At 37.5% G+C, this 21,166-nt stretch overlaps 1 protein-coding gene across 4 annotated transcripts in view; it reads right to left on the bottom strand.

Annotated features, from left to right (window-relative positions):
* The window catches only part of ZBTB20 (zinc finger and BTB domain containing 20), a 476,227-nt gene that overhangs the window by 314,008 nt on the left and 141,053 nt on the right, over positions 1–21,166 (bottom strand). The window lies entirely within an intron of this gene.

Here is a 21,166-nt window from a genome sequence, read left to right as displayed (position 1 = left end):
GAAAAGAAACAGGTTAAAATCTCTTTCAGTTATAATTGGTATTTCAGATTTAATTAAAAATTAAACTTTCATAATGTTTCACCATCCAAAGCAATGCATTATCAGTCAAGCGTAGCCTTTTTTTTTTTGTTAAAAGAAGCTCTTCCCAGAGTAGTTTGCAATGAAAGAAAAAGGGAAAAAAAGCAATTGAGAGTAGAAAAATATATTTCTTCAGCAAAAGATCTCTGAATAATTTGGAAGGAAGCCTTCTGCCACTTAATTTTAACAATCAACCTTATACTAATTTAAAAAAAAAACAAAACCCACAATTAAAAAAGACAGAAAAACACCACCACATACCAAAGACTGTGAGGATAAAAATGTTAATTTCAGCAAAACAAGGACATTGCTAGGACCAGAACATACGCACCAAAAGGGAAAATATGGTTTTACAGAATGCCAGCCAACAACATTTTTTACAAATTCGTTCTACAGCATGCAGCACTTCAGACTGTTGCATGGGGAAGCAGAGGAAGACAAGTTCAAAAAGAGTAAAGCTGTTTTTAAAGTGTACAAGGCAAAAAGTCCCTTGCAACCCTTTGTTAAGGGATATGAAATAGCTCATCTATAAAACTGCGTGGTTTCTTATCATGTAAAATAAATGTCACATTACTGTGCAAAACAGATGATTAAGAAGTGATAGCTGCAGACACAGCATTCGAACAGATGCAAAAAAATATTTTTTTTCAAAATGCAGTTGAAATAGTTAGAATGACAATAAAACTCCAGGGGTTGTACCATAAATATGAGTTTAAATGTAAGACTGGATTTTGAAACCTGTGGTTTTAATTATATCTAATTATAAAGGCTCCAAAACCAGGAGAAACGAGAAAAACAAAAAATATTAATAATAAATTAAAACAATTTTGCAATAAGTTGTCAGGATTTGGCCTCGTAATAACAAACCATACAGCAGTATACACAGACACATACAATGTACCAATGACTCATTAAAGGAACAAATCAAAACTTCATTAAATTTTATTTTTAAAAGGTGACAGCAGAACTTGCCTAATTTACCCCATTCAAAGTCAAAGCTATTCTCCTTACCAGCAGCACACTCAAAGAGATGGTCAAATAAATCCCAGATGCAAATCTAATACTGTTTTTAAATGTACCACAGGCTGGGAGCAATTCCTAAGTGTAATTTTACTTTGTTCTCCCATAAGTAAAAATACAATTCCTCAGATGTCAGTGTTATATGAGGCTTCTCAATCCATCCTTATGGATCTTTAAAATAAAATGCACCATACCAGACAAAATACTGTCACACAAACATGTTCATACACACACCAATACCACAAACAAAAATGAGCTCACAAACTTCTCTGCAGGTTTAAGTTTTCCAGTCTGTCAAGGTCAGAGGTATTGAAGAGCAGGAGGCAAAACAGAAAGCACAGACGGGGACAGAACAGGAAACCAGAAACAATTCTTGAGCATTTGAGTGAATGAGAGACCCCTGACAGAGGCACTAGGATGATGCTGCCACAAGATAACCTTTATAGGTTTGGATGAAATTTTTCCTGAAAGAACCACCTGACATGCATGTTCCTCTGCTCCTCTTCCTTTAGACAACCTTATATCAAGCAACTTTCCTTCTTTCTCCTGACTGACATCTAATAAGGTAGACAAACAGTGAAGAAATCCAGGCAAAAAATTGGTAAGTCATCAGCAGCAGGCAACAGCACAAGCGCCACATATGGGATAACAGTTTCAGCCTCTGAACTTCCATTTCTTTCACTTTCTTCCCCTTCCAAATTTACCCCTTTTCTAACATCTTCAGGACTGTAATGCTGGCTTGCTGGCAGGGAAGGAGAGGGGCAGCAGTATTTAAAATCCAAAGCTATTTCTTCTAATGAATGCAATGAAAAACTGACCTCAGCTGAGAAAACAAAGAGCATTCACTGAGGGTGAAATGTATTCCTGTGTAGAGAGCCAGTATAGAGACTGCACCACTGAAGCCCTATTCCAATGACCTAAATAGGAATAAATGGGTGCATGGACTTCACCACAGTGAATTTTGTCCAAAATTTTCAATTTTTTTTTAGAGAATGAGGAAACACATGGGTGTCTCCTGTCAAAGCACAAAGTCACAGCACCTCCTTCCCATGCTGGGCACAATCCTGACAATTGCTCTTCAGTGTATCTTCCTAGTGGTTTTTAGCTCACGTTCTTCTGATTGGAAAGGAGAGAATGCAACGTTTGGCATCACTCTGTAAGTCAGCCTGAGGACACAGTGCCTGCAGATAAAGTGGTCCCTCTCCTCAAGGGAGGCATACTTAGCACGTACTGTGATTCTTCTAATACAAGAAATAGAGCCTCAGAAAAAGCTCTCTGTAAGAGCTTGCCTTCCTGTGCACAGGTGAGGATGCATAACACTTGTGGGGCAGGAGATCATGATTGTTAAGTGAAAGGGGTGCCCTAATCCCCTTGTGGAAAGAAAAGAGGCATGGCTCAAGAACAGTCAATGAACTTCTGCTTGAGAGAAGCCCAAGAGCTGGAATTGCAAGAATGAGGAGTATGACAGGTCAGGAATGAGGCACATGAGTGTTAAAAAGTGTTAAAAAAAAGGCAAGTGTTGCCTCTTAGTAAAGGCTTTAAAAACAAATATCAGAAGGTAAACAGGTTTCATTTGCTTTCTCGCAATTCCTTCTTGCCATAAAGCCTATGCAGAGTGTGAAAACTGTGAGAGGAAAGCTACCAATTCTACAATGACTGAAGCTCATTAGCAATATTCCATGACTTGCATGACTCTACTTTGCCTGACCCACGGTTATGGTCTAATTCCCCACTTTGATAAGAATCAGATTCCTTCAATCTAAAAAATTAAAGGGAAGGGAAAAACATGTAATTTTTTATCAGGAAACATTTCAGAAGATGTCAGCCTTCTGCAAACTCTTAGCAATAAAGAAGTTCCATATCTGTAAAGCATTGATTTTCCTTGAGTACCTTAAGTCAGCTGGAGCAGGTCAGTTAGAGTCATACATAGCTGATTAGTTACGAAGAGAAGGAAGACTAGAGGAGAATACAATAAAACACTTTTTGATATCTTTAGAAATATCTAGATATAGAAATTACAACCTCAGTCAACTGATCTTTTTCAAGCTCACTTCTTGAACTAGAAATCAACAATGAAGCCACTGCCACAAGTAACTATTCAAAGAAGGTAAAATACTAATGTCCTTACTCAAGAAAAAAACCTCATTGATAATATTAAGGAACTTGTCTTCAACAACCAGGTAATGAGGGAAAGGGAGGGCACTGGGAGACAAATGGACACACACAAACAAAAAAATAAGCCCTTTACCTTGAAGAGAATATTCAAATATACTCATGGGCCAGAAAAGAAACCTCAATCCAATTTCAGAATCTAAATAATTACTTAGGATATGGCCCAGAACAATTGTGTCACAGAAATGAAAAAGGAAACTCAATTGTACAGGTATCTCATCTAGCAACAAATATACAAACTCTGGAATTGGAACCAGTATAGACACACCAGCACAATGCTCTGTTCATGTTCACTGGTAAAACAAAAGAGCAAATCTTATTAACACAGATATGGCACTACTTTACTGCTTTTTTTTAGGTGAATGCACTTTAGTTGGTATTAACTCTCTATAAACAGCTTTACTTTTGTCACCTGTTCCTTGTCCTGAGTGGAGAGAATAAAAAAGAAAAAAAAAGTAATAGCAGTGCTTGAAAAATCCTCCAAAAAAGTTTGAACAGGAGCTCCTACTACACTGTCAAAAATATGCTGGAATTTAGGTTATTTCCAGCTCTGCCTTCAAACTCATAGCCATTTGTGGCTCAAACCAGAGTCACAGGGCTGTTGATGGGAGAAACCTGGGTGGCTTTGTAATCTGGCAGAATGGGAGCAGAGGACAATCTACAGCATTGTGCTGGGATCAAGGGTTCCTCCCATTGCAGGAATGGACAACAGGAGATTGAAGGTTTCTTTGTCAAAATTGTAAATCTCCATCTGTTATTGGTTCACTGCAAAGATGAGCACCCACTGAGATTTTTGTCTTCCTCATGGCATTCATCCTTCAAGTTTACTTTCTCAGAGAAGATGACACCCATTACAAATTTTAATTTCCAAACCATGGCTGTTTCAGCTAGAAAAGCATTTTAATCAGGAATAAGATGTATTTTTGGCTGCAAGTCACACACACCCCACATCCCCAAAAGCATCTGAACTATTTTTGTTCAGGTATGATAAAACCTGCCTTTGGGCGAAGACTAGGACTCCTTGAAATCTCACTTTCAAAAAGTTAGAGAGAATCAACTGTATAAAAGCTGCAATGCACAATCCACTCTAATGGTCACTTGGAAACAGGTACTGGATGCAATTTCTCCACAAGGGCCCTCAAACCTATTAAACATGTTGGATCCCTTAACAGCACAGTCCACCCCCCTCATTTATTCCTCCTGATAACAGAGTTAGCAACAAGCACTTGAGAAGCCCAGCTGTGAAAGCACATGAGAAGCTGAACTTCTCAACCCACAGAAGAGCTGGTCTCTGTAACTGCACTTAGGATCTGACCTGGACTCCCAATGTTTAGGAGTTTAATGGGTAGTTCTGTTATAGTTAGGTGGGACCCAGCATCCTTCTAAATACCTCTTGAAGCTTTCCTCCTACGCAGGGGCGATGATGGTAATCAAGTTGGCTGCTGAAAACCATGATATTCCTTATTCCAACTGTTTTCTTGCACAAGCTGTCCCTAGATCCTGTTTATGTTCCCAAGGAACAGGAACAGTGACAGCATGCAGCTTTCATGAGGCCTTGCCCAAACAATTCTTTCTCTAAAGATACAGCTTTTTTTGTGAAGCAGCTCTGAAGCTGATATTTGCTGAGCATCTCTTGGAATACAGCTTGAAGACTTTACTTATGCCCTTTACAAGCTATTGTAGCATATAAGCTTCTCCCACTTCTTTTCAAGGTTCATAATGCTTTGATCTTCACAGCCTTACTGCTCCTGCTGAATGGTATCATCTCCCATGGCTCATATTATCTTTAGTGCATAAAATGTTAAGAAGCAGGCTCTATCACATAATCACAACAGAGCCTTCACATTTATTCTGGTTTAACAGAGAAACTTACATCAATAAATGTTTCATTGTGATGGGTATTTCAGTGCAGTGACAAACTGGGCGGATAAAGGAAATGTGGTGGATATAATTTGTTTGGATTCTAGTAAGGCCTTTGACACCGTACCACACAGGAAGCTCACAGAGGCACCAGAGAATTATGGTCTGAATACTGTTACAATAAGGTGGATAAAAACTGCCTGAGAATAGGAAGCAATGAGTTATTAATCAATGGTATTACAAAAGAATAGAAAGAAGAATCTACTTTGATGCTGAGCAACAGGTGCTAGAATTATTATCACTACATAGATTCATTAAAGATGAGAAAAAGAATGTAAATATTGACAGCATCCAAAACAGACAATTCAGAAAAAAGAAATTCATCAAATGTGAAAGGTATCAAAATTGTAAGATCCAAATAATGAAGATGTGCATGAACCAGAACAATGTGGTATTTAATGTATCTTAACATGTAAAAAAAGTTATCAAAAACCAATACAGAATTTTGTTTCAAACTCAGAAATAGAAGGTTTTCATTGTGTTTACTTGACTTCATCATGGTACTATGCACTGGTACAACCTAACTGTGAAATTGGCTCCCGTGAAAAGCAAAATAAAATAATATATTTCAGTCGCCATGGTAAGGGGCAATCATCTGGCCTATTTTCTTAGAATTTCAGTACTAATGATTAAAATTTTAATGTTTAGAGTAATCACATATGACATCCTTAAAGTCTTCTGTGGAAGCAAGGGACTCTTTTAGTTGTACTTCCTGAATTTCCACTGCCCTGCACAGTTAAAGCCATTTTGTTGCTGATTTCTGGTACAGGAGATGACATTGAGCTATCGTCACAGAGACCCTGTGGGTACTACCTCTCCACTTCCTTCACAGATCTGCCCCAAAAAAATTCAGCCTGACCCTTTCCTGTGAAAGGGCAAGATCCTGGATGAAAAGTAATGTACTTAGATGAAATTAAAAACCCCAGGGCAAAATCTCATGGGACATATGGCAGACAAGGTCAAAGTGATAAACCTTTATTTGGAAGTCCAGCTATTCCAAAGTGTTGAGCAATTAAACATAGCAGTTGACTATTTCCAGGATAAACTCATCAGTGTCAGCAGGATATGAAGTTCACTATGTCCTGCCTCTTTCTCTTTCCTTGTTTGGAGAACACACCCCCAGCACCACAGCCTCTGCTTACTTGTGCCCCTTCAAGAATAAGGCCAAAATAACTTTTAATGCTCTTTCTTGAGACAGCAAAATTGAGTGAGTAAGCGAAAACTACACGTTTTCAGCTGTAAGAAATTTAGGAAAGTTGTCACAACTCCTCCTCTTGACTTATTGCTCATGGTCATTGTCTTGACATGTGACATCAGGAGACTATACCTGGTAATCTCAATCACCTATGAAATCCATCATCTATTGTTCTGGGACCTTTGATCTTCTCCAGTATTTCTTCTACCCTCACACAGCAGCCTAAGCCCACCTCCTCTCCCCGACCAGCACCTCTTTTCCTCCATCTTCACGGTGAGAATCTGCCTTGTTCGCACTGCAAAGCTTCCATTTTCCTGTCCTGCTGCAGGCAGAGAAGGGAATAGATGAAGGTGTGACACTTCCTTCACAGGAGAAAGACACAGTGAGGGAAGTGTATTAGCAGAGAGGCATGAATTTGTGGGTCTCACGACAGAGAAGTGGAAAGAATCAGAGGTGCCAATATCCACTCCAGGTCTCCGGAGCAGCAAGTGCAAGTGTGGCTTCTGTGGCTCCAACAGACTTTAGAGGGACAGTAGGTCCATCACTGTTAAGCTACCCTTAGCAGAAGCCTTATCCCCACAGGCCTATCTTGGGAGGAACTTGGGATTCTGATGTATAAGAAAGGGGCATGCTATCTTTTTAAGAGTAAATAAAATTAATAAAAAGCAAAGTCAGGACTACAGGCTAAGTTTTGAGTTCATACAAGCAGGTGCATCACAAGTGGTATCAGGACTCTTCCAGATTACACAAGGACAGATTTTTTTCCACCATATGCAGAAGTACAAATCAATGCAGTCTTTTACCTCAGCACATTATTTATGCTTCTGCCAGAAGCCATTAACCTGAAGCCCAAAACCAGCTACATCTTGCACAATGTCATGCACAAAACATGCCCAGAAGTTTCACATTATTTCAGTTTATGTAACTGCCATATTAAGCTCAAGGCCCAAGGAGGATACTGGACAATATCTTATTGTACAGGCTATTGAGATTCAATATTACAGGAACAATGCTACCAACCCCCTCCAATTTCATTCATCTCAGAAATCTTTGCAAATTTAATACCAGAGGACTTGGAGACCTTTGGACTGTACTGCAAATCTGCTGCTTGAACTTTTAATGTAACATTGATGCAAGCTCTCAAATATCTCCCAATAAAGTCCATACATGTAACTCTTGTTTAATTAGACATCATCCTACAAGAAGAGAAATTCAAACCCAGCTGGAACTATATACAAGTTCAGGGAAGTTCAGCTCCTGCACTGTGATTTGGCAAAGCTCTATTGTAATTTTTTCCCCAGAAACAATGCAGAAGAAAAAAGAAGAATATATCAGCAATGATTTGAACTGATCACTGTGTCAGAACAGGAAATAATATCTGGAAGATAAAAGGAGAAAACAATCTTCCATTTACTTTCAATATTAGTAAAAACAATAAAAATATTTTTATACTGTCAGCCACATCCTGCAAAATCTAGGTAATAAAGCAACAGCATAATGCCTAGATAAGTTTAAAATGGATTTTTGAAAAGAATGGCTACTATTTTCTGAAGACAAAGTATATTTAAATACATTGCAGGACTGGATTCAGAGACCTCAGCATCCTGTTGGCATTGTCCATTACAAATTATATTTGTAGTTATTCCAGGGACCTTGAGATATTGAATGCACACACTTAAATCTATGCAATATTTATCTTTGCTTCAAATACTTAAGATACATGGTATGAGCTCAGGTTCATACAGCTTCTGCAACAATTGAATTGCTCAAAGTTCCACGACTAAAATTCACTCTGGCTCCATTTGCCCTACAGAAAACCAAAACCACACCTAACATACAACAGAATGTTATTATTAGAAAAAAAAAAAGTTTGGGTATTCAACTTGTTCCAAAATCTGTGTTTAAACAGATGACATCAAATGCATCCTCCTGGTGGTCACCCAAACTACAGAATTAAAACTGGTACATAATTTCTTAGCAGTAAAAAAAATTCTAACAAAAACCCATGTACGGTAAAACACAAAATTAAGTTACATCATGTTAACACTAACACTGGGCAAAGTCTACAAGACCATATGGTAACTGCATTCCAGGTAAAGAAGACGACAAGTTCAGATATGCAATTGGTAACTAAATTTCTAATAAAATAACAACTTCAGTCTTTTTCAAGTCTTTTCCAAAATACCAGAAGTGATTAGAACACATTGTGGACCAGTCACTTGCCAAGTTTCATGTTTGAAATCAAAGCTGTTTTAAAATTTCCTGAGCAACAAAAAAAGCATTTTAAAACTGGTAACATTCAGTCATGGTGATATAAGCAAATACCAGCCAATCTGAATTTTGGAACATTCTTGATCTAAAGCCTTTATGTTGCAATGAAGCCCAGAAAAATATTTCAGGCCCAATTGCTGAGACAGTGAAAATAATATTCATAAATAAAAAAGGATCATTTACATATTATACAACTAAATTTTTATTTCTTCAATATGCCTTGAAAGAATTAAAAAGATAGATCCTTCAGGACCTTTGTTGTCATAACTGAGGTGTATCTACATTTACCACATTTACCAAATCTGAACCCCCCTGTAATTTGCATGGAAGAGCTATAACTCTTCTTTTTCCCTCCTCTGCACCTCCCACAGAAAGAACTCAGCACTCTTCAAGCATTTTCTCTACAAATAACTATAAAAAAAGTGGGTCTATCAGGGAGGAACTGCTTAGTTTCTTTGCATGTGCTGAGGAACTCTTTCTGAATTAATGCAGGCCAGCACCATCTCATGCTCTGCTGCCCCTCTGCCCCATTAAACAATGCATAAGGAACAAAATCTGAACCTGTACCTTCCACAGTAAAAGCACTTGTGAAATACATGAAGCCTGCCAGGACACAAAACACCAACTGCTATTCCACTCTGTGCTACCTTTTTACAGATTGCTGGTATTTATTCTAATGTAAGCAAGCAAAAGAATGAAATATGATAAGAAGCCAAAATTTAGGGCAATAGTTTACAATAAAAAGAACATTCTAGAAGTCACATGTACCTATAAATTCTCATTACGCATCTGTGTGTACTAGTAGAGACTATTATATAAAATACCGTATTATTTAATGTCAAGTGAATGGAGGTTTGGTTTTAATTACATGTAGTCAACTGTCCCTGTAATCAGTTGGTACAATAATAGGGCTAAAATTTCCAAGCAAATTCAGCCTTTCCTCCTTGAATACCAAAATCCTTTGGAAACATGCTTTCCTTTCCATTAAGAGATTCAGTGATGCCAACAACAGATACATTACTCTCCCAACAGATCTGGAGATGCTGGAGCAGAACTCTGAAGTCCGGCTGCCAGATCTTCTGCTGTAGCCATCTGACACAAAACTCTCCCTCATGCATTTCTCTCTTTTAGCTGAAGTTTGTACTCTTTAACAATGCCCAATGACATTAATGTCTTTATATTTTCTGACTGAGCTTCATATTTGGGCAAGAAAGAAACTTTCCATTTCCTGAGCTATAACTGAAAACAGCCTAGGGTTTTATGTAGTCAGTGATCTCCTCTCTGTTCTCATTGACTGGAAGTCTGCATTAAATATACTGCAATAAATAACCAGTACAGTGGGGCCTGATGTTTACAGAAACAAATAAATGTATCTCTAATGTGAATTACAGGAGAAAACTTTATTTTTCTTAGTTCTAAGCCACATTAACATTCCAAAGGAAGGAACTACTACACAGTAAATGCGTACAGAATTATGTCCTAGCTCCGCAAGCTACCATCTTACATCAGATGGTACCAAGGCCACTTAAACATATTAGCCTGTTAAATCTGCATCCCCTTGTTGTTCTTAAAATCCTAATGCAATGTTCCAGACTGCTATATGTAGGACTTCTGAAGAGTCATGCATTACCACCATTTCTCTTAAAGTAGGATGACAGTCCACATACCACTGGTGAGACTCTTGCTGATGGTCTGCAGAAAACTCATTAGTCACACTGCTCCGGCTCACCTTGTTTCCAGTTCCCAAACTTCATCTGAAAACAACTACACCAGCACCATCCTGTGCCCCAGAAATACAAAACAACAAATCCCCTGCAAAACCAGCTAAAAGCACATTCAAGATTTAATTTTGCACTGGAATCAACCCCAGTTAGTTCCTGAATAGAAAACTACACAAGCTAACCTGGAGGGGAGAGAAGCCTCACGTCTGTGAATAAAAGGAGAATTGTCTCTCATTTCTTAGGATGTCTCCCACAATAAGATGTGTCCGTACCAGGAAAAAAGAAAGAATCCTATTCTTAAGTTACTAAAAGTACAGTTTCAATCAGGAAGGGTTCTTAGCTTTGAGCTATCACTGTGCTAAAAATAGAAATGTTCAGAAAACGCATTACTCTTGAAAATGATTTCACATACAACCTGTAAACATGTTGCCCTTTTAGGTAAAATGGCAATTGTTTGAAAGCCAGAAGCCAGAAACATTAAAGTGGAAGGCATCTTCAGAAACAGTTTGAAACCCAAAAAATTGAAATCTGTGCCTTTTTTTTTTTGTTTTTTGTGTTTTTTTTTTTTTTTTTTTTTTTTGTTTTCTCTCAAAAAGAATCTGAAAGGACTAAGTAGGGATGGGAGAAGAAGAAGACTGAAAAGAAACTTCTGCACTTTTGCTTCGGAAGTTTCTGCTTATGCACACACACACACATATATATATATATATATATATATATATATATACACACACATACATATGTAAAAGAGATGCAGGTGTTCTTTTCTTTTCATAACATTGTAGGCATCTCTGAGGGACAAGATTTGTAGCAATCCCAAATTTTGTCATGTTTTATGCAAATTTCATGTTTTCATTTTATCAGATATGGCTTATAAAAGAAAACTTAAAATTCATACAGTTCAGGTTACAAGTACAATGCTGTCATAGTTTCCTTTACTATTTTTTAAAGGAATCCTTATTTTTGTTTTCTCTTATCCAGTCCCAATGCAGTTTGAATGCTACAATACTATTTTATTGGAAGGTATTGTGGACAACTTCTGGTTTGGTGGGTGCAGAACAGTGGATGATTATATCTAATATTACACTTAAAGGTGCTAAGAAACAGTGATTTTTATTCTTCCAGCTGGTCAAAATACTGTTTGTTAACATTCTAGATGCAAGTTTTTAAGCAATGCTTGCAAAAATATGGGATTGTTAACAACCAGCTGTTTGAATATGCAGTGGTAATAGCTAATAATGATTAAGAACTATTTGCTATATGTGTTATTAATGAATGCCAGTCTAGTAAAGGTTTGCTTTTAAGCAGGCTTGATTTACCAGACTTTTAAACACTCGTTTGCTGTAACTGATGCTAACACCCAGCTTCTCACTGCAGGGCTCACGTGTTGCATCCCATGATCGAATAAGAAAAGAAGGCTCCAGCATACATTACAGACAGGTGACAGCAATGAAAAAAGCCTTCATGCTTTACTTTTCACAAATTCGCAGTGTATGACCAAAAAACACCAAAGCAAGTAAACTTAGGTAACCTGTTTCTCTTATGGCAAATTTCAGTAAGTCACAGATAGTACAGGAAGAGTTAAACAAATCTCTGCTAATTTTCTGGGTATTTTATTAATGGAAAGGTAGTGTTCAGGTAAACCTTTCATTTCTGCAAATAATCTTAGGTCTCCTTTCTTCAAGCTGTACAGTCCAAACTGTCCTGGAGTCAGAAAAACATTTTCACCTGAATTATTCAAACAGCAGAACCTGCCTAAATCTTTCAGTATGAATCACTATCAAGGCGAATGACAGCATATCTTCAGAAAATATTGACAGCCTGTTTACCACTACCTTCTACCTTCTCAGTATTTGGCAATAAAGAACCCTGAGATCCTCAGTCAGGAATCTGAAAATTACCCTCATCCCACACAGAGATCGATTCAATCAATCAGTATTTTCTTACTGCATAAAGAGACAAGTGGTTTGCCAAAGGTCATAGAGCAAATCACTGGTTGAGCCTGGAATAACTAAAGATATCCTGTCTCTGGACACCAGCTTTTTCTCTTGGTTTCTGTAAGGCTAGAATTGTGCTGCCTGAATACTTCCTCCCACTAGTACTCTTAATTTATCAATTTCAAACAGACTTGCTAAAGGCTTATCACCCTGAATAAAAAGGTTGATTCCTATAAACTTCATAAAGTTAAAAAAAAAAAAAGGAAATAAGCAGGGGTAGAGAGAGATATTAATTTCCTCCACACAGAACCAACAATACAAGTTCATATCTCAAGCATCACAGAACTGGATTTATAAACACTTCAGAACCCAGGAAATACTTCAGTGAGAGGTCATACCTTCTTAGTCAAGAAGTCAAACAACCACAACACAAATCCACAGAAAACTTAAATTCCAATGCTAACTAACTGTTTCTTGAAAATTGCTGGAAGTGCATTCTTCTCCTCTACTGCAACCTTCAGCAATTCTGATAAAAATGAACCCTATGAGAAGCAGTCTTCTCATTACCTTCTTGAGGTGGAACAAAGATTATGTATCGCCAATAAATATCACTACACAAAAAAAAAAAAAAGTTATTAGAGGAATCTCCTAATATTTTGGCTATCTAGTAACTTTACCTACTAATGTCTTAAGATATCCAGAATATCCTTCTGATTTTAAAGTAAGGGGAAAAGCTAATTTCTACATTATTTCTCTTCCTGCAACTTCAATCTGCTTCTGACTTCAGAAATCACATAACTGTGCCAATAGAGCAAGGCACATTCAGATGTGACCATTCCAAGGGAAAGGTTAAATAGGTGACTTCAAGACTACATGAACAATCTGAAGTTGCTAAACAGCCATTCATTAGTACAAACTTCAATTGCTTGAGGTTGGAGAAGGATTGACCATAATCTGAAAGCTTTAATGAATTGATTAGCAATGGGCTGGATATTGGCTCAATCAGCAAATAATTTTTCCCATGGGAAAGGCAGCATAGACGAGAGATTCTCTTATTAGCATCACAGATGGTCACAAAAACCTAGGCTACAGCTCCTGCATCAAAGAGGAATTGCTGCTGAGCAATGAAAGAGGAATGATGCAGCCACTGCAAGAGAATGGACAGGGTACAACACACCATGGTCTGCAAGAGAAGAGGTGCTCCAGGACTGAAATGCAGCCCTGGAAGCTAACAAGTTTTGAGTGGGAATCTAAAACAGTAGACTGGGAGTGAATCTGTAGTATCCTTTCCACATTTTATGAGATTTTTTTCTTATTTCTGTTGGAAAAACTGGCTATGTGAAATAACAGTTTGACTTTTGTGTTGCCTCTTTTAGGCATCATCAACCATTACAGGGTGTTGTTATAAAAGACAAGTCTAAAAATAATTTTTCCTCCCTGACAAGCAGTATGATTGCTCCATTAGCCAATACCATCACTTTTCCAGAAGCTGTCAGTAAAATGGTAACTGATACCTACATAGGAAATAACTGCAATACCTCAGGTCACACAGTGTGACAGCGATGTGTGAATGCTGACTACTGTGTACAACAAACTTCACTTTCCACTTCCATATTTCTTTTCTTTTCCTTCCTAATCACGTGACTCAAAGGATTGCAATGTAGTAACCCCAACCTGACAACACATTTATACCTTAAGCAAACCCACACCATGTTCTGCAAGATGCCTAAAGAACAGGAAATTAAAAAGAACCAGTCTTTTCCAGGGCTTCTGCCTTTTCCACTTGCACTCCGGAAGACTGCTGTGTGGTCATCCCTTACGACTGAAATACCTGCAGACAGTTTTCCTCTCTGCTTATTCCATTACTGAGACCAAAATTCAGGCCATAATCCCATACCTCCTGTTTACACCCGGTACTGCAGAGTTCAAGCACTTAATCACAGAAGGAACTGCTGGCCTTCCATGCAACCTCCATGCACAGAAGGGGTGCACAGGTTCTGAAAAGTGTAAGCACAGACAGAGCAATGTATTCCAGCCACACTGGAGAACACCCTTCATTATCTGAACAGTTTCTTTTTGTCTTTCCTGAGTCAGAACATGAACACCACCTGTGGATTAACACTCAGCAACATCTTTTTTCTGGGAAGATGCTTCATCTTTTCTGAAAAGCATCTTACTGTGCTACAAATCTTAACAGGCTCATCACACAGGTAGTCATGACACTCCCCTTACTGTGATTTTTTTCTCCCATAATTAAGCTCCATAATAATAATTTGGGTAGCACTGGTAAAAGGGTGAAGAAAAAAATAATGTACTACCTCCTGCACTAGCAGGATAACATTAATTTAATCCTCAGGCCAAATGAAATAAAAAAAAAAAAAGTATCTGAATATCCCCATCTAGTATACAAGTTCAGTATTGTATCTGAGCATGAAGTTGGTGACTCAGGTCCCTCTTTTTTCATTTTCTCCTGTGCTCTACTTTACATCCCAACTGTGACTGCATTCAGTAGCACACATGAGTGATTTCCAAATCATCAGCTCATATTTAGTCCCTATTTTCAACTGCACACTAGAGACCTGCACCTATTCCACAAATAGAAAAAATCCTAATGCTTTCCCCTAGGCTCCTGCTTAGGATTTCATTATTAATTATATTTGAAGGTTATACAGTTAAAATACTAACTTTTTTATTTGAACATTTATATTAAGCTGCTGAGATTTCTAGCAGCTTAGCAGCATTATTTCTGTATAAGAAAATAAGCCTCTTAAATTCTGCACGCAGGCCTCTCGTCTAAAATGAAGATTTTAGAAAGGCACTGAAAGGTAACACTGAGTTAATGATGCTTTTTAGTCTGAGACCTCCAAGACTGATCCCACAGAACTCTTATCACTTATGCACCCCTTTAACCTCAAGCCCTTTCACCTGCTCTGCCAACAGTGTCTGAATACAGATAAAGTTCAGCAAAAAGTAACTTCCAGAAGATGCCTCTCAGATTCATTGCTAGTTACAATTCATTGCATGGGTTTTCTATTTCCAGTGCAATAAGAAGTTTAAATATTTGGTAGCAAATCCCAGAAGACTGTATTTAACTATTTTCTCCAGAGATTATCAAGGTTAGGCATAAGGTTCATCCTTCAGGAGTGGTGCATATTATGGATAATATCAAGAAAAATTTTTTGCAATGTGGATTTTGACCAGATGACCTCAGCAAGAGGAGGCCAATGCCAACCAACTCCTATTTCACAACACAAACTGAAACTCCCAAATTTTCGATAACTGGCCAAAATTTATTTTACATATGAGCTACAGTAAATCCAGAATACTGACACTTGCACAAAAATCCAGAATTATTTTTTATTTATGACTCTGTAAGAGAAGATAATTTGTTTCACCAAGCCAATTTAGTTCCTAGTCTTCTTTTTTAATCAATGGATGTAAGCCAAGAATTATATACTTAATGGGTCAAATGCTGAAAAAAATCTGAACAAAGAATGGACACAGACTTTTCAGATACATTATTTTATATTTATTAGTGACAACAAGACAAGCACCATCTTTACATATGTCAGAGACTGAATTCTAACCCATTGGTTTTTTTTTTTATTTTATTTTTACCCTTTACCTCTTGGTACAACTCAAATAGATCTTTGCTCTTGGAACTTTTTGCCCATGAATTTGACTGCGATGTACAAAAAGGTTAATTTTCCTAGGTCAACCTCAGATTTCATAGTTAGACCTATCAACTTACAGATCTGTACAATCTCATGAGGAATTCCCACCATCCACTTCCTCTCTTTAATGGATTCTTGCTGGACTGCAGCGCTGAAGGTGCTCCCTGATCACCATGACCAGCTACAAAACCAAAAATATCCCAATGGCGTTGCTTTCAAGATGACAACACCATAAAAGCACCCAATCACTACGAAAAATGAAAGCCCCTTCAAAAAAAGAGTTGACCATCATACCTTGAAAAACGAGACTATACAAATGCACCAACCCATGCTCTCTTCACAAGATCACAGCATGCCTTGTACCAGGCGACTGAGTTAAAGTGAAGTTTGCATGATAAGTACTCAGCAGTTAGAGCCATATTATAGTCTGGAAATTCATCTCTTGGAAAATATCACTGGAAGCATTAAAAAAATACACTTCATATACCTAGAGCTTGTTATAATTACCCAAGCTGTATACAAATACCAACTAATGACAGCTAGCTAAAATGAAATATTCCATGTTTAAACCTTAAACCACAGCAAAACAATGCTGCATTTAAATCCCATTAAAGGAAATGTATAGAAAGCCTTTGATCAGTTTTTCTCCATGTAAAAATAATGAGGAAGAGAACAGATAAGTTAAATAAAAATTCAAATAAAATTCTTTCCAAATTTAAGGCATGCGCAAGAACACCAAAGGACATCAGGGTGCTTCTTCTAAACAAGGCAGAATCCAACAACACAAGTTTTAATCAAAGGCACAAAATGGTGCGACTTGTCCTTGCTCTCTCTTGTCTTTTGAAAGGAGCTATACACGCCCCTTGTGTCTTTTAACACTGTCAGGAAGCTGCCTGAGGACAGCCTAAGTTTCAGCATAACTTGCAGAGACTCCATCTCGTGTGCCAAGTTCCAGCCTGGAGTGAATTTTTAACAGTAGAGTTATAAACCCGTGAAAATGGGGGCTTACAGCTGAACTGCCGACAAACCCTTCACTGCGTGGTGCACAGGGCGCCAATAATAGACAAAACTGCCCCATTTTATAGCATGCAAAAAGGCTGGAATTCAGCTGCTATCAGGCATAATAATAAACTTCTGCTAGGGACTCGGGCTCTCAGCCTCAGATTTACATTCCCTCTGTCACTACGAGTTTTTAAGTTAAACAATTTTATATGAAAATGCAGTACACAACATTTATATTACTGATGGCATTTGTCCCAACTGCTCTTGTGCTAAAACACTGTGCAACTTTCCTCCTGCTCTCCACCTCCTCTCCCCTATCCTGAGACACCAGAACAGGGTATCGACCCGCTCACTCTTTCTACTCTTGGGCAGGACCTCACAAGAAAAAATAAAATATCCCTCCAGATTGCCTTCTTGCTGCACTCATCAAGCCACTCCAAGAAGAAGGAAAGGAAAAAAAAAAAAAAAAAAAAAAAAACCAATGAAAAACTAGCAGCAAAAAAGCTGTAGGTTCAAAGTTTCCTCCTGCTAAAGAGCTGAGGTCAGATATGGAAAAATTGAGGGGGGGGAAAAAAAAAAAAGGAGGCCTGCTTCTCACGCAACAGACATGAGGGAAAAAAAACCCCATCTGGTCTAGAGAATGTAAAAGATCTTAAAGAGATGTCACCCAAGCTGCCCCCAGTCACCAGAACAGAGATCAGCATTCAGAGAAGTTCTTAAGCACATCTCTGCACTCCTTTGAAGTTTCCTTTTCTCCAGAAAACTATCCTTCACTCCCCCTAAGGAACAGAATTACATCAGTGACCACCAAGTTTAAATTTATCTGTCCAACATCTATATTTTACTTTTTAATCCATCTCTCAGGAACAGCTTTTAATGCATTTGGATTTTTTTTTCTGTCATAAAATATTCTATTTATTTCCCAGCAGCTGGTGTCAAAAAAGTTGTTGTTTTCTTTAAATATTACTCTTAAATAAATAAAATCTGTTTTCATATCATGTAAAATTAGTTTTGCCTGCTGTGAGTTTGTGGCATTACGAAGTGATCATTTTTCCCATGAATTATTCAAAATTAGGGTAAAAAGGAGAATAAAAAGATGATGGACAATAGCATGCCATTCAATTTGTCCAAATGCTGCAGTCATACTAATAGTTCACTATGTGCAGCACAGATGAAACACTTTTTCTTTGTCAAATGTAGCCACTAACCTTAATTTAGTATTTCAGAGAGAGGTACTGAAAGAGATTCATGCCATTCCTGTGTCCCCCAGTGACTTATCCAGTCGGGCAAATAACACGTCGCTTTTTGCCAGCAAGATATCAATATTTTGGACAACAAGTTTTTGCTTGCTTATCATCTGTTCCATGGCTCGACTAGTCCTTGATGGCCTTTAAGTTTTGGTTTTTTTATTTTAACCTATTCTTTGTTTAAACCTCTGGTTTGACAGTGTCTCTCTGCCTTTTATAAAAAACTATTAGAATTGTTAACATTTCCTCTGGAGTCTTCATATTACCCTGTCTTTCAGAACTGCTGTAACTGCATAGCTGTAATTATTCTTACTTTGAATTCTGACTGTCATATTTGGAAGGGTATGAAGAGTGGGATTTTAATAAATCATTCAGGCTCCCCAAGGTATATAGCATCTCACCAAATGTACTGAGAACTTTTAAGGGAAGGGCTTATGGACTGAATGTATAGATAAACTAAGACATAAAATTCATCAAGAAGAATGAGAAAATGATAAAAAATTTATGGGTAAGAAAACTCAGTTAAAAATGAATTAAAAATGCTATTTCAATTGGTTTATCACTAAGATCTTTCTTGTAAAGCCTTGAAAGCAGAATGCTTTTATGAAGCTTCAGAATATGGCTACTAAGTAAAATAAGTTTACTCTAAAAGAGTAGGTTTGAGACTCTGGAATTTTATCTATCATTAGAACACCAAAATCAATTATATTCCATTTAAACTACAATCTATACATTATGGCAATTAAAATATTTCTATTATAATATATATATTATATAATATATATAATATATATATTATAATAGAAATAATGCCCAGAGTCAGATCAGAAACAACAATCCCTTTTACCATACAGAAGTAGGGATTCCCTACCAAATATTTTAAACACACTGCTCTCCAGAAACATCAGCCATTCTTCATCATCTTTTGAGCAGGAAGAAGTTTCAATGTTCAGAAAGAAAGTGAGGATTTTTTGAGGGAGAAGGAGATTGGGTGGGGTTTGTTTTTTAATAATCAGAGTAAATCTCCCTCAGAATACAATACAAATTGATTTAAATGAAAATCCTAGACCTGGAGATTGGAATCCTGGACTGTTTTCTCTGACCAGTAAAATAAAAAGTGGAGTGTTTCCTGCAGCAATGGCATGTTGATCACAAAGTCCTTCCACAATAAAGCACAAACATGCCTGTTGTCAATTAAAAGCAAGATTACGATGAAGTGTCCCAAATTCCATTATCCCATAGCTACAAGCCATTACTCTTTTTTCCAATTTAATTTTTTTAAGTAGGTCATTCTGGTATACTCAAATTCCTTTTCGTTTTTTTCTGCCATCCATGCCAGCCCAATTTTGGCCAAGTCCTCACACCCTCGAGAAAAAATTAAATTCACATATATATTTCATACAAAATTCAAATATTTTTATACACAACTCTCATCCACATCTTGCAATTTTGTATACACTAGACAGTCAAATGCAGTAGGTCCAGGAATTTTGCTTGCATAGCCTTTCAATATTTTTCATTTGGAGGTTAACGTAAATAATATATATTTTAGGCTTATTAGACATAATAGGGTGTTTGAAGCACAAAATATCCCAAGATCTAATAGGAAAGAAAATCATGTCTCAATCTATCTGAAAGGAAGACCCATCTGTTTCCAGGAGTCATCAGCCTCCTGCCTCCACACCAACACAGCTGCTTCACAGCCATCCCAGCAGTACCTACAACTCTGTGATGTTTGCAGAATTTCCCCACTAGATTCCCTTTGTGAACTTCAGGAAATGGAAGAAGAGAGCAGCTCAGGAAAACCAAGCTGTACTCTGAGCTTCAGTACAAACAAGAAAAAACTGTGGAAGTAGTGTCTCGATGCCCACAGAGCAGATACATATGCTGGATGCAAGGTAAAAGACTTCAGATGCAATTCAAATTTTTGTAAGAAATCCCATAAACATTTTGATGGATTAAAATTCCATTTAGGGACCTTCCCCATTGTCCACTCTACCTATGGGGACTGCTGGGACTTACCAGTGCATTCCATCCACAATCATACGGAGAAGTTACAGACTGCTTCTCCAAATAAAGAAGTGCCCAAGTACATTGCAGTATCCTTAGCACTGACTTTTGCTTTGGTTTTTGCTTTCTTGAGTAATACACACTCAAGACACTAATAAGTGAGCAAAATGTACAAATCTACTGACACCAGTAAAATTGCACTGATGTATGCTGATTGAAATGATTGATAAAGACCTGAAAGGTAGGAAAGTGATTAATGCTAGTTTAAACAGTTTTATGGAAAAGAGGTCTTGTCAAACAGACTTGATTTCTTTCTTTGGTATGGGTATGCATTTTATAAGCCTAAGAGCTTATACACTTACAGTTTTATAGGCATTTGACTTAGGACTACTGCAGAATATTCTAGTTCCATCAATGAAAGCACGTGTTGAACTGCTAACTAATGGAAGAGCCTCAGAAAGCTGTTACCCTAAGGGGGTCTCCAAATAGAGGTAGGTTGAAGAAGACACAGGTAAAACTAGTAATAACAACAACACTATTCAGCATTTTGATCAAGGACTCATAAAATCACTGCTGATAAAAATTTCCAGGTGATGCAAAGACTGATAAAATATCAGGAGAACAGGATATGGAGAGATGAGGAGAATCAGGTTTTTCAAAACTTGTGTTCTTTCAAATAAAACCTTTTAGTAGGGCAAGCCTTCAAGTAAAAGGAATGCATGAAGTATTACAGGATGGGACATGGGTGCAGGTGGGGTGCGCTACACCCTGAAAAACAGATATTATGTGAAGGATTACAACAAATAAACAACTGAACATGAACAAGCAGTGCAATGTGGCAAAGATGGCCAAAGCAATCCCTGGAGGCGTAAACAGGAGGTAGTGGTAGGCTTTAAAAGGCATTTTTACTTTTCTCTAT

The sequence above is a fragment of the Onychostruthus taczanowskii genome, unplaced genomic scaffold, assembly GCF_017590055.1.
Source record: "Onychostruthus taczanowskii isolate IOZ18803 unplaced genomic scaffold, ASM1759005v1 scaffold34, whole genome shotgun sequence".
Taxonomy (NCBI): Eukaryota; Metazoa; Chordata; class Aves; order Passeriformes; family Passeridae; genus Onychostruthus; species Onychostruthus taczanowskii.
This window is presented reverse-complemented; position numbering and strand designations above follow the sequence as displayed.